Source organism: Cherax quadricarinatus, chromosome 62 (assembly GCF_038502225.1).
Source record: "Cherax quadricarinatus isolate ZL_2023a chromosome 62, ASM3850222v1, whole genome shotgun sequence".
NCBI classification, from domain to species: Eukaryota; Metazoa; Arthropoda; class Malacostraca; order Decapoda; family Parastacidae; genus Cherax; species Cherax quadricarinatus.
Window position 1 is genome coordinate 426,035 of NC_091353.1, and position 12,440 is coordinate 438,474.

Below are 12,440 nucleotides of genomic sequence, written 5' to 3' on the forward strand. Positions count from 1 at the left end.
GAAATACAAAGAATGAATGATGATGGTAAAAACACAGAAGAAGAGGATTTGTGACAGGTATTAAGTGGATATTGAAATAACAGAAGAGGAGGAAAAGAAATTGTTTCTGGATGCTAATGAGGAAAAACAAATGGATGGGATGGGGAAGCACCTTGTGTCTTTAAAGAATTTCCAGAAGAGTTATGTAATTCAATATGGAAATTTTTAGGATATTGCAATAAGTAAATTTCTCTGATAAGTGTTGAAAGATTACTAGAAAAATTCATTCGAGTAAACTGGATTAAATATTGTAAAATAATGACATTCTAACTGGTAAACAATTTGGTTTTCTGTCATAACATTCATTTACGTTCGTCGAATTTGTAATGTTATTATGACATAGTTACGAAAATTGATCAAGAGCGAAATAGTTGGTCAGACTGCAAGAAAGTTTTGATAAAGTTACCCATGAAAGACTAATGTTGAAACTGGAAAAAAAAGTTGAATTAAAGGTAGGTTATGACAATATAAGAAAGACTTTTTGTATGAAAAGAAAACGAGAATAGTTATAAGAAGAAAATATCTGCATGGGCGGATGTCACAAGTGGGGTACCATAAGAGTCTGCACTTACCTTATTAATGTTTCTAATTTATAAAAATAACTTACCAGAAGGAATAAAATATTATATAAATATGTTTGCAGATAATGCAAAAATCTAATATAAAATCAATTATAAAAATGACTAATAAGTTTTACATCAGAATCCGGATAAACTGAACACATTATTAATACATTAATAAAAAAAAAATTAATATTAATAAATGCCATGTAATGGAAATGGGAAAATGTAAAATTAAGATTGTGACAAAATATTGTAATAAATGGAGAAAGGGATCTAGTAGTTATTATTAACAAAAAAGAATCCACGAAAAATCATACATATGAAATTATTAAAAAAAAATAAAAACTTTAATGTTACTCTGACAAATTATAAAATAAATTTTTTTGTCTAACCTCGTTTATGTTTCTGACCGTCTTCTCCCCACCGCTGTCATGTTTCTGGCCGTCTTCTCCCCACCGCTGTCATGTTTCTGGCCGTCTTCTCCCCACCGCTGTCATGTTTCTGACCGTCTTCTCCCCACCGCTGTCATGTTTCTGGCCGTCTTCTCCCCACCGCTGTCATGTTTCTGGCCGTCTTCTCCCCACCGCTGTCATTTTTCTGGCCGTCTTCTCCCCACCGCTGTCATGTTTCTGGCCGTCTTCTCCCCACCGCTGTCATGTTTCTGACCGTCTTCTCCCCACCGCTGTCATGTTTCTGGCCGTCTTCTCCCCACCGCTGTCATGTTTCTGGCCGTCTTCTCCCCACCGCTGTCATGTTTCTGACCGTCTTCTCCCCACCGCTGTCATGTTTCTGGCCGTCTTCTCCCCACCGCTGTCATGTTTCTGACCGTCTTCTCCCCACCGCTGTCATGTTTCTGACCGTCTTCTCCCCACCGCTGTCATGTTTCTGGCCGTCTTCTCCCCACCGCTGTCATGTTTCTGACCGTCTTCTCCCCACCGCTGTCATGTTTCTGACCGTCTTCTCCCCACCGCTGTCATGTTTCTGGCCGTCTTCTCCCCACCGCTGTCATGTTTCTGGCCGTCTTCTCCCCACCGCTGTCATGTTTCTGACCGTCTTCTCCCCACCGCTGTCATGTTTCTGACCGTCTTCTCCCCACCGCTGTCATGTTTCTGACCGTCTTCTCCTCACCGCTGTCATGTTTCTGGCCGTCTTCTCCCCACCGCTGTCATGTTTCTGACCGTCTTCTCCCCACCGCTGTCATGTTTCTGGCCGTCTTCTCCCCACCGCTGTCATGTTTCTGGCCGTCTTCTCCCCACCGCTGTCATGTTTCTGGCCGTCTTCTCCCCACCGCTGTCATGTTTCTGGCCGTCTTCTCCCCACCGCTGTCATGTTTCTGACCGTCTTCTCCCCACCGCTGTCATGTTTCTGGCCGTCTTCTCCCCACCGCTGTCATGTTTCTGACCGTCTTCTCCCCACCGCTGTCATGTTTCTGACCGTCTTCTCCCCACCGCTGTCATGTTTCTGGCCGTCTTCTCCCCACCGCTGTCATGTTTCTGGCCGTCTTCTCCCCACCGCTGTCATGTTTCTGACCGTCTTCTCCCCACCGCTGTCATGTTTCTGGCCGTCTTCTCCCCACCGCTGTCATGTTTCTGACCGTCTTCTCCGCACCGCTGTCATGTTTCTGGCCGTCTTCTCCCCACCGCTGTCATGTTTCTGGCCGTCTTCTCCCCACCGCTGTCATGTTTCTGACCGTCTTCTCCTCACCGCTGTCATGTTTCTGGCCGTCTTCTCCCCACCGCTGTCATGTTTCTGACAGTCTTCTGCCCACCGCTGTCATGTTTCTGACCGTCTTCTCCCCACCGCTGTCATGTTTCTGGCCGTCTTCTCCCCACCGCTGTCATGTTTCTGACCGTCTTCTCCCCACCGCTGTCATGTTTCTGACCGTCTTCTCCCCACCGCTGTCATGTTTCTGACCGTCTTCTCCCCACCGCTGTCATGTTTCTGACCGTCTTCACCCCACCGCTGTCATGTTTCTGACCATCTTCTCCCCACCGCTGTCATGTTTCTGACCGTCTTCTCCCCACCGCTGTCATGTTTCTGACCGTCTTCTCCCCACCGCTGTCATGTTTCTGGCCGTCTTCTCCCCACCGCTGTCATGTTTCTGGCCGTCTTCTCCCCACCGCTGTCATGTTTCTGGCCGTCTTCTCCCCACCGCTGTCATGTTTCTGACCGTCTTCCCCCCACCGCTGTCATGTTTCTGACCGTCTTCTCCCCACCGCTGTCATGTTTCTGACCGTCTTCTCCCCACCGCTGTCATGTTTCTGACCGTCTTCTCCCCACCGCTGTCATGTTTCTGACCGTCTTCTCCCCACCGCTGTCATGTTTCTGACCGTCTTCTCCCCACCGCTGTCATGTTTCTGACCGTCTTCTCCGCACCGCTGTCATGTTTCTGGCCGTCTTCTCCCCACCGCTGTCATGTTTCTGGCCGTCTTCTCCGCACCGCTGTCATGTTTCTGACCGTCTTCTCCCCACCGCTGTCATGTTTCTGGCCGTCTTCTCCGCACCGCTGTCATGTTTCTGGCCGTCTTCTCCCCACCGGTGTCATGTTTCTGGCCGTCTTCTCCGCACCGCTGTCATGTTTCTGACCGTCTTCTCCCCACCGCTGTCATATTTCTGGCCGTCTTCTCCGCACCGCTGTCATGTTTCTGACCGTCTTCTCCCCACCGCTGTCATGTTTCTGACCGTCTTCTCCCCACCGCTGTCATGTTTCTGACCGTCTTCTCCCCACCGCTGTCATGTTTCTGACCGTCTTCTCCCCACCGCTGTCATGTTTCTGACCGTCTTCTCCCCACCGCTGTCATGTTTCTGACCGTCTTCTCCGCACCGCTGTCATGTTTCTGACCGTCTTCTCCCCACCGCTGTCATGTTTCTGGCCGTCTTCTCCGCACCGCTGTCATGTTTCTGACCGTCTTCTCCCCACCGCTGTCATGTTTCTGGCCGTCTTCTCCCCACCGCTGTCATGTTTCTGGCCGTCTTCTCCCCACCGCTGTCATGTTTCTGACCGTCTTCTCCCCACCGCTGTCATGTTTCTGGCCGTCTTCTCCCCACCGCTGTCATGTTTCTGGCCGTCTTCTCCCCACCGCTGTCATTTTTCTGGCCGTCTTCTCCCCACCGCTGTCATGTTTCTGGCCGTCTTCTCCCCACCGCTGTCATGTTTCTGACCGTCTTCTCCCCACCGCTGTCATGTTTCTGGCCGTCTTCTCCCCACCGCTGTCATGTTTCTGGCCGTCTTCTCCCCACCGCTGTCATGTTTCTGACCGTCTTCTCCCCACCGCTGTCATGTTTGGAAGACTGTACTCTCCCGTCTTATCAGTCACACATACCTTACGTATGCCTCAGGTACAAACGCCCTGCATCATTTAGTCATTGCGGTTGAATATAAGCCACTAGATGCAGCTTCTCGACAGTTCAAGGAACAGTTACTGAAAATTGATTACTGTCTGGAAAATACTCCAGCCTCATCCCCAAACATCTTGGTGCTTGGTAATTTCAATCTAAAATATAAATAATGGAAGAGTATAGCAAATAATGTTATAGCAGAGACTATCCCTGAGGGCAAGTAAGATGAAAAGTCGCACACACACGTGAGTTGCTGAATCTCTGCCATAAACACACCCTAAGCCAACAGATAGTGAAGCCAACAAGACTGGGAAACACACTTGACCTTCTTTTCTCAAAAAAAATGAGAACATGGTATTAAACATATCAATATCAAAAATAACTATTTCGGATCACAGTCTAATCGAAGTCCAGATTTACATGCACCGGAGTTCTGACCAGCAAAATGTATACAACTACCAGGGTGCCTTCACCAACTTCAGCAAGAACATCATCTGGGATCAAGTAAACTATGTCTTAAATGAAGCATATTAGGAAACATATATCTAAATCTGTACATTGAAAAGATCAACTTTACGGCAGCTGGCGTATTTTTAAGGTATATTCTACTTGGAAAATGAAAAGAAGAAGTAAACTGGAGAGAGAAAGATGCACCTTCTACAGAAGAAGGCGAAGAATGACTGAGCTCCTCAAGGGAGCGAGATTAGCCGAAACACGGAAGGAAGCGCTGACCAGGGAAGTGGAAAATATTAAACTTAAGTTAAATGATTCATACAGGATCCAGGAGACATACGAGGAGCTAAAAGCAATTAATGAAATCGAACTAAATTAAAAATATTTCTTTTCATATGCCAAAAGCAAGGCAAAAACCACATGTAGTAACGAGTCCTTGTTCAGACAAGATGGAACTTACACAGATGACAACAAAGAAATAAGTGAGGTACAGAAGGCTCAATACGACTCTGTGTTTAGCAAGCCATTAGTCTAAAGATCGACAATCCAAATGAATTATTCATGAATGATCCTCAAAACACTGTCAATGTATGCCAAATTTCTGACATAACCTTATCTTCACTGAACTTTGAAAAAGCCATTGACAACATGTCCAAAAACTCAGCCCCAAGTCTAGACTCATGAAATTCCGTGTTCATTAAGAACTACAAGAAACCCCTTTCGCAACAACTGCACAGTCCAGGGCAGCAAGGGTTCATAGCGGGTCGATCCTGCCTCTCGCAACTACTGGACCAATATGATATGGTTTTAGATGCACTGGAAGACAAACAGAATGTAGATGTAGTGTACATAGACTTTGCAAAAGTCTTTGACAAGTAGAATCATGGTGAAATAGACACAAAATGCGTGCTAAAGGGATAACTGGCAAAGAAGGCAGCTGGATCTTCAAGTTTCTAACCAATTGAACACAAAGAGTAATGGTAATCAGAATTAAGTCGGAGGCTGCCCTAGTGAAAAACTCTGTTCCACAAGGCACAATACTCGCCCCTGTCCTGTTCCTCATTCTCATATCAGACATAGACAGAGATGTAAACCACAGCACCGTGTCATTCCTTGCAGACGATACTAGGATCTACATGATATTGTCATTCTCTGAGGACTTGGTAAATCTCCAAGCAGCTATAAAACAAGATTTCCATTGGCCAACGGAAAACAAAATGGTTTTTCAATGGGGACAAATATCAGCAAGTCCGTTATGGAAAATTTTAGGAAATAATAGCTAGAACTTAGTATATTACAAACTCTAATCACACAGTAGAGCAGAAAAGTAGTGTGAATGACCTGGGAGTGTTAATGTCAGAGGATCTCACCTTCAAGTATCACAACAGTGTCACTATCACATCTGCGAGGAATATGACAAGATGATAATGAGAACCTTCAAAACAAGGGATGCTAAGCCAATGATGATCCATTTTAAATCATTTGTTCTCTCTAGGCTGGAATATTGCTGTACATTAGTATCTCCATTGAAGGCAGGTAAAATCGCAGATCTAGAGAATGTACAGAGAACCTTCACTGCACATATAAGTTCTGTCACACACCTTAATTTCTGGGAACCCTCTGAAGCACTTAACCTGTACTCACTGGAGTGCAGGCGAGAGAGATACAGCATGATCTACTCTTGAAAAATTCTAAAGGGACTTATTCCAAATTTGCACGCAGAAATCACTCTCTATGAAAACAAAAGAGTAGGTAGACGGTGAAGTATACCCAGAATGAAAAGTAGGGGCACCATTAGTAGACTAAGAGAAAACACAATAATTGTACGAGGCCCAAGACTGTTGAACAGCCTCCCGCCACCCATAAGGGGCTGATTTCAAGAGAGAGCTGGACAGATACATAAAGTTAGTACCTGGTGAGCCGGGCTGTGGCTCGAACGTTGGACTACGTGCAGTCAGCAGTAACAGCCTGGTTGATCAGGCCCTGATCCACCGGGAGGCCTGGTCAAAGACTGGGACGCGGGTGGCGTTGACCCCCTAACACCCCCCAGGGATCCAGATAGACCACTCTGCAAGGACTGTCAGATTTCATTATTAGATTATCCAATCTATCAGCAAGTATGCAGAATTCACTTCTGTTGTCTCTGTAGCCCCAAGACACTAACTCTCCCTGACATACTTGCTGAAAGTTCAACCTCTGACACAGACTCCCCCAAGACACTAACTCTCCCTGACATACTTGCTGAAAGTTCAACCTCTGACACAGACTCCCCCAAGACACTAACTCTCCCTGACATACTTGCTGAAAGTTCAACCTCTGACACAGACTCCCCCAAGACACTAACTCTCCCTGACATACTTGCTGAAAGTTCAACCTCTGACACAGACTCTCTCTCTTCAACGTTTTAATAGACATTATTTGCATCAACTACGATTTTATTTTTTTCATTGTATTCTTGTCTAGCCCCTCTGATCCCTACCCTCACACACTCTTTCATATCTCTCCATTATCACCTTTCCAAATTTTTCTTTTCTCATATTCCTCCCTGCAGCACTATGTGACCCTCTCTGGTTTAGCTCCTAATTTGATCATAGCAATCTTTTTTTAACATACCTACCGTCTCGTACCGAGGCAGAGTGGCCCTATAAACAAGAAAACTACGAAGGTTTTCCTTCTTTTTCCATTTAGTAATTTATACAGGAGAAGTGGTTACTAGTTTCTTGTTCCGGGCATTTTAGTCGCCTTTTACAACACGAATAACTTACGGAAGAAAGATTCTCTTCCACTTTCCCATGAAGATGAGAGAAAATAAATAAGGCAAAAACTATTAAGTAAAGAAATGAAAACTCAGACAGGTATATATGTATATATATATATATATATATATATATATATATATATATATATATATATATATATATATATATATATATATATATATCATATATATATCATATATATATATGATAACCCTATACTGCACGAATATGACAGTATTCTGAGGCAGATTTTTACGAAAGTACTTAACCTTACTCTAGAAGACGGGCAGTGGAACCAAGCTACACTTCCAGTCAGACTAGGAGGCATTGGTGTCCGCAAGTCATCACAGATTGCGTTACCTGCTTTTCTGTCCTCGTGTATTGCATCCAGAGAGCTTGTAGCAGCGATTCTCCCTGAACATCTTAGGGACAAGATTGGAGTCCAGGACCAAAAATTCATTGACGGAGCAATGATCTGGGATAATCTAACGGGCTCTGAAACCAGACCTGCTCCCCCCAACAACTATAAACAATCGCACTGGGATGGTCCAATAGTGGAAAATATTGCCTCAACAATGCTTCAGAGTGTGTCAGGGAAGGATAGAGCCCGCCTCCTGGCAGTGAGAGCCCCTCATGCTGGGGACTTTCTGTTGGCTGTTCCCAACTCCAGCCTTGGCACACGCCTCGACCCACAGACCATCCGCATCGGTGTTGCCCTTCGACTTGCCGCCCCTATTCTCGCCGATCACAGGTGTATTTGTGGCAATGAAGCAGCAGACCGATTCGGGTACCATGGTCTTGTGTGCCGTAAATCCGAGGGAAAGATTGCAAGACATGAGGAGGTTAATAACATTATCAAGAGAAGCCTCACAACAGCTGGATGCCCAGCAGTAAGGGAGCCACCCCAACTATGCAGATCTGATGGCGGCCAGAAGCGTCCAGATGGTATCACCCTTCAAGCCTGGACAGATGGGAAGCAGGTGGTGTGGGACTATACATGTGCATCTACCTTGGCTGATACCTATCTCCAATACACCAGGGAGGAAGGAGGGGCAGCTGCCAGCTTTAGGGAGTCCCAAAAGTCTAGAAAATATGGAGAACTTGCCCATCATTATATGTTTGTTCCCATAGGCTCAGAGACCCTTGGCTCATGGGGAAAGAGTGCATCTAATTTCCTTAAGGAGCTGGGAAAAAGACTCATCAGGGTAACTAGGGATCCCAGGGCAGCTAGTTTTCTGTTCCAGCGGCTCAGTGCGGCTGTTCAAAGGGGTAATGCCTGCTGTATTTTGGGCACACGCCCCAGCTCTGAGGAGCTGGATGAGATTTTCGCCTTATAATCGGTGATACACACGTAACAACATGTACCGTATATGCCACCTTTATATTAACAATGTATCTCTTAAATCTTTTGTGCCATATTATGTAATAAAATATTCCTATTGGTAAAAAAAAAATAGTTTAAAAGATGGGGCGGTAGGGGAAGTGGAATATTCAAACGGCTTCAGGAAGAAACCCAAATATTCTTCCTTGAAGCCTTTTTATCCACTTCTCCGAGGCTATGGGTCCCACAATTTACACCAGAGGTGGACCCCATCCTTTATATATATATATATATATATATATATATATATATATATATATATATATATATATATATATATATATATATATATATATATATATGTGTGTGTGTGTGTGTGTGTGTGTGTGTGTGTGTGTGTGTGTGTGTGTGTGTGTGTGTGTGTGTGTGTGTGTGTGTGTGTGTGTGTGTGTGTACTCACCTATTTGTGGTTGCAGGGGGTCGATTCATAGCTCCTGGCCTCGCCTCTTCACTGATTGCTACTGGGTCTTCTCTCTCCCTGCTTCATTAGCTATATCATGTGTGTGTGTGTGTTCATGAATGTGTGGTATGACCTAAATGTAAATTGAAGGAGCAAGATGTACTTGTTATATTGCGTTTCTGAGACAGAAAGAAATGTTACCAACAATCTTACCATCCACTCATTTAGCAGGATGGTAGCACCTCCCTTGGTGGATGCTAGCTAACAACGTATGTGGCATGCAAAGAGTACGTAACCTTTATTCCCCCAACCAGCGAACTAGGGGACTAAGGGTTGGCGATGGGGCCCCGTCGTTCAACCAGTACCCAGGTTCCAGCCAATGAGAAGATGGTTTTGGCAATCGCAGAGGTTATGTGGGTACCACTCTCCTGTCTGCCCTTGTCATTCCCATTCTAGAGCTGGTTGAAGCACGGTCTGCTCTCTATTGGCTTCTATTCTGCCTTGCTTACCGTGGAGTGCACTAATACCTATTGTTGTACATAGTGTACATACTTCTGTTCTAAATCGGCGAAGGATAATATAAGTCAAAAGCTTTCTGCTGAGTTTATTTTGCTCCCTTTACACCCAGGATAACAGGCCTTTGGGACTCCTGGTTTGTAATAACGTACAACTTATTGTTATTATTGTTATTATTATCATTATTATTATTATTATGGCTGTATTCCTATGACATTCAGTTTTATTATTTACTTATCTGTTAATATTACAGTATTCTTAATATTATAGTATTCTTAATATTACAGTATTCTTAATATTATAATATTCTTAATGCTAGACACAGACATGCAGAAGTTATATTCTACATTTTCCTTCAGGAATCTTTCTTTGGCTAATTTAGCAACTTTATCATGGAGAAATAATTCAATGTGTGATGCAATCCATGAAACTGTGCATTAATTTTTTTTTTCATGGATTTTTGAGTATCTATATCTGGCTTCTCCAATGAGACTGTTGTTAAAATCATTAAGTCAAGAGTCTTTATTGATAACATAAAGTCAATAATAATGACATAGTTAAGCTCAGTGTCATTAGTTAGCTTTAGCGCATTAGGAGGGAAAAGAATTCAGTTTGTTGTGTAGACGTCAAGTCATTAATTCTTATTATTAACTCAACATAGTTCCCATCTTTCTTAACTATAGAAATTGCAACAAGAGCAGATGCAGCCCTGCCAGTAGACTCCTGCTTAGATCCGTCAGAATATCATTTTTGATATATATTTTTATTAACGTTAAGCGAGAGATTTCTTCTTGAGCAGTTGATTTTGCAAGTAATTTAAGGAAGTGATTAATAGAGATGAACTTCTTGGGAGGGGCATGCAGGAATGTGATATTAAATAAACACAACTGCCGTGGAGGGGTGAACTGAACATGTTATCTACGGAGATACAGTTCGTGCAGGTTACATAACTTAATATAATTGCATGTCTTCACAACCTATCTACTGTTGTGACAGATTTTGGTTCATTTCTTATACCAGATACAGTGTTAGTCTCAATAATCCTACGTTGGTGCAATCTAAACTGGTAGATGCTTTTCCACAGGTCAGTTAATAACACAGGTTACAGCACCCACCAATACTGGGAAAACTGAGGCTTTGTAAGATGAGCATTAAGTTAGTCGGGTTTTTTCTCAACCGAAGATTGGTGCAGAAAATAATCATGTAACTGTAACTGCACTTTCCTAAGTATTGACAGTGACTCAACTACAACTTCAGCGGCTCTCCTAATCCTGACCGGCTCAGGACATTCACGTTCTTGTTGTTGCTAGTTCACTGTCACCCGCGTTCATGCTTTATACAGCCCTTACCGCTGACGATCCCATCCATTCTTCCTACTTCGTCTTCCTCAATTTCCCTTGTGTCTCCTCCCATATATCCTTACCCGACTGGGACTTCATTTCTTCCTCCGAAACCTCGAAATCCCAAAGCTCCCCCAGTCGTTATAATTTTCTTGGAAACTCTTGTTCCTCCACTTTTAATTCCCCCCTTTCCTCTGTCTTTCCTCTTGCTCCTATATCACTTACGGACCTTACTCCCCACTGACTCTACCTCACTGTCTCCCATAATTCTGACAGCTACCAATGTCTCTTCACCCTCTGCTCCATCTGCCTCTTCCAACTCTTGCATCCTACTTCCTGCTACTTTCTTGTTGTCAGAAACTCTTGAGAAGGCCATAGGGGCTTTGGTTAAGGAGACAAAATCTGCAATGGATACCGACGAACCTCCTTTAACTTTACAATCTCACCCCCTTCCCTACATCTCCCTATACCTACTGACCATTATTGTTTATTTAGGTTTGCCCATACATCGCGTGTTTCTACCTTTCCACTACCACCATACATTGACTTTACTGACTACCCTAGTCCATAGCCATCACCTGCTTTCGATTACCTTTCTCTTACTTTTTTCTGATAATGGCTTTATTGCAAGGGAATATCAGAGGATACGGGGAAAATTGGGGATAGCTCCGAGAGTTGCTCTCTCAATTTTCCTTGTTTTTCTCTGTCTATAAGAATCCAGTGTTGGCCTTCGTATCTCTGGCTGTTTTCTTGCAATCACTTGACCCCTTTTGCTGATGAAATGTTTAACGAGAGCTCCATTCTTGTGTATAGTGATATTCCTAACTGCAAGCACTATACCTGCTCAGCGATTTCTTTCAAAGTAGATCTCGAAATAATAGTACTCAACAGGACAGAGTCAGCAAGGCTCTCTGTTGGTGCAAGTGTTCCACAGGGAAGTGTGCTTGGGCCCTTTTTATGAAATATATAATTCAGTGACCTATTGCATCTCATCCCAGAATCCCATATATGTATGAAGACGACTGTATACTGACATTTACTTATATAAGAGAGGAACTGCCAACTGCCCTAAGTTACATCAGTTACCAGCTTACAGCTATATCAGCCTAGGCTGATGTAGCTGTAAATGATAATGGTCTCTAGGCACCATGATGGTAATGCTGGAGCAGTGTTAAGAATGAATGGGACATGCATGGTACACGGAAATGAAGCTGCTATCCTTGCGGTGAAATTTGGCTAATCTGTCTATAAAAACTATGTAATTCTTACAAAGCAGCCAGGAAGCTTAGAATACTTAGGTGTATCTCGCATCTGTTCGACAGTAGAGGTTGCAAGATTCTGTACGAGGCACAAGTGCTCTCACACCTTGAGTATCTTCAACTTTCCTGTACTCCCTACAGTTCGTCTCATCTTCGATATCTTGACAGGCTAGAGACCAGAGGAAGCCTGGACAGATCTGCCATTTCAACAGAGTCTTCAGCACAGGAGAGATGTGAGTGGCCTTACTTATTTGAAAAATGTCAGTTGACCAAATGACATCGCTGACCCACAGATGGCTCAAACTTCATCTTGTTTCATAGTTGCATGTCTCATATCAGTAATGAACTTTAAAATGAGGTGACGTGGGTAACAGCTCTTAGCTTGTAAATA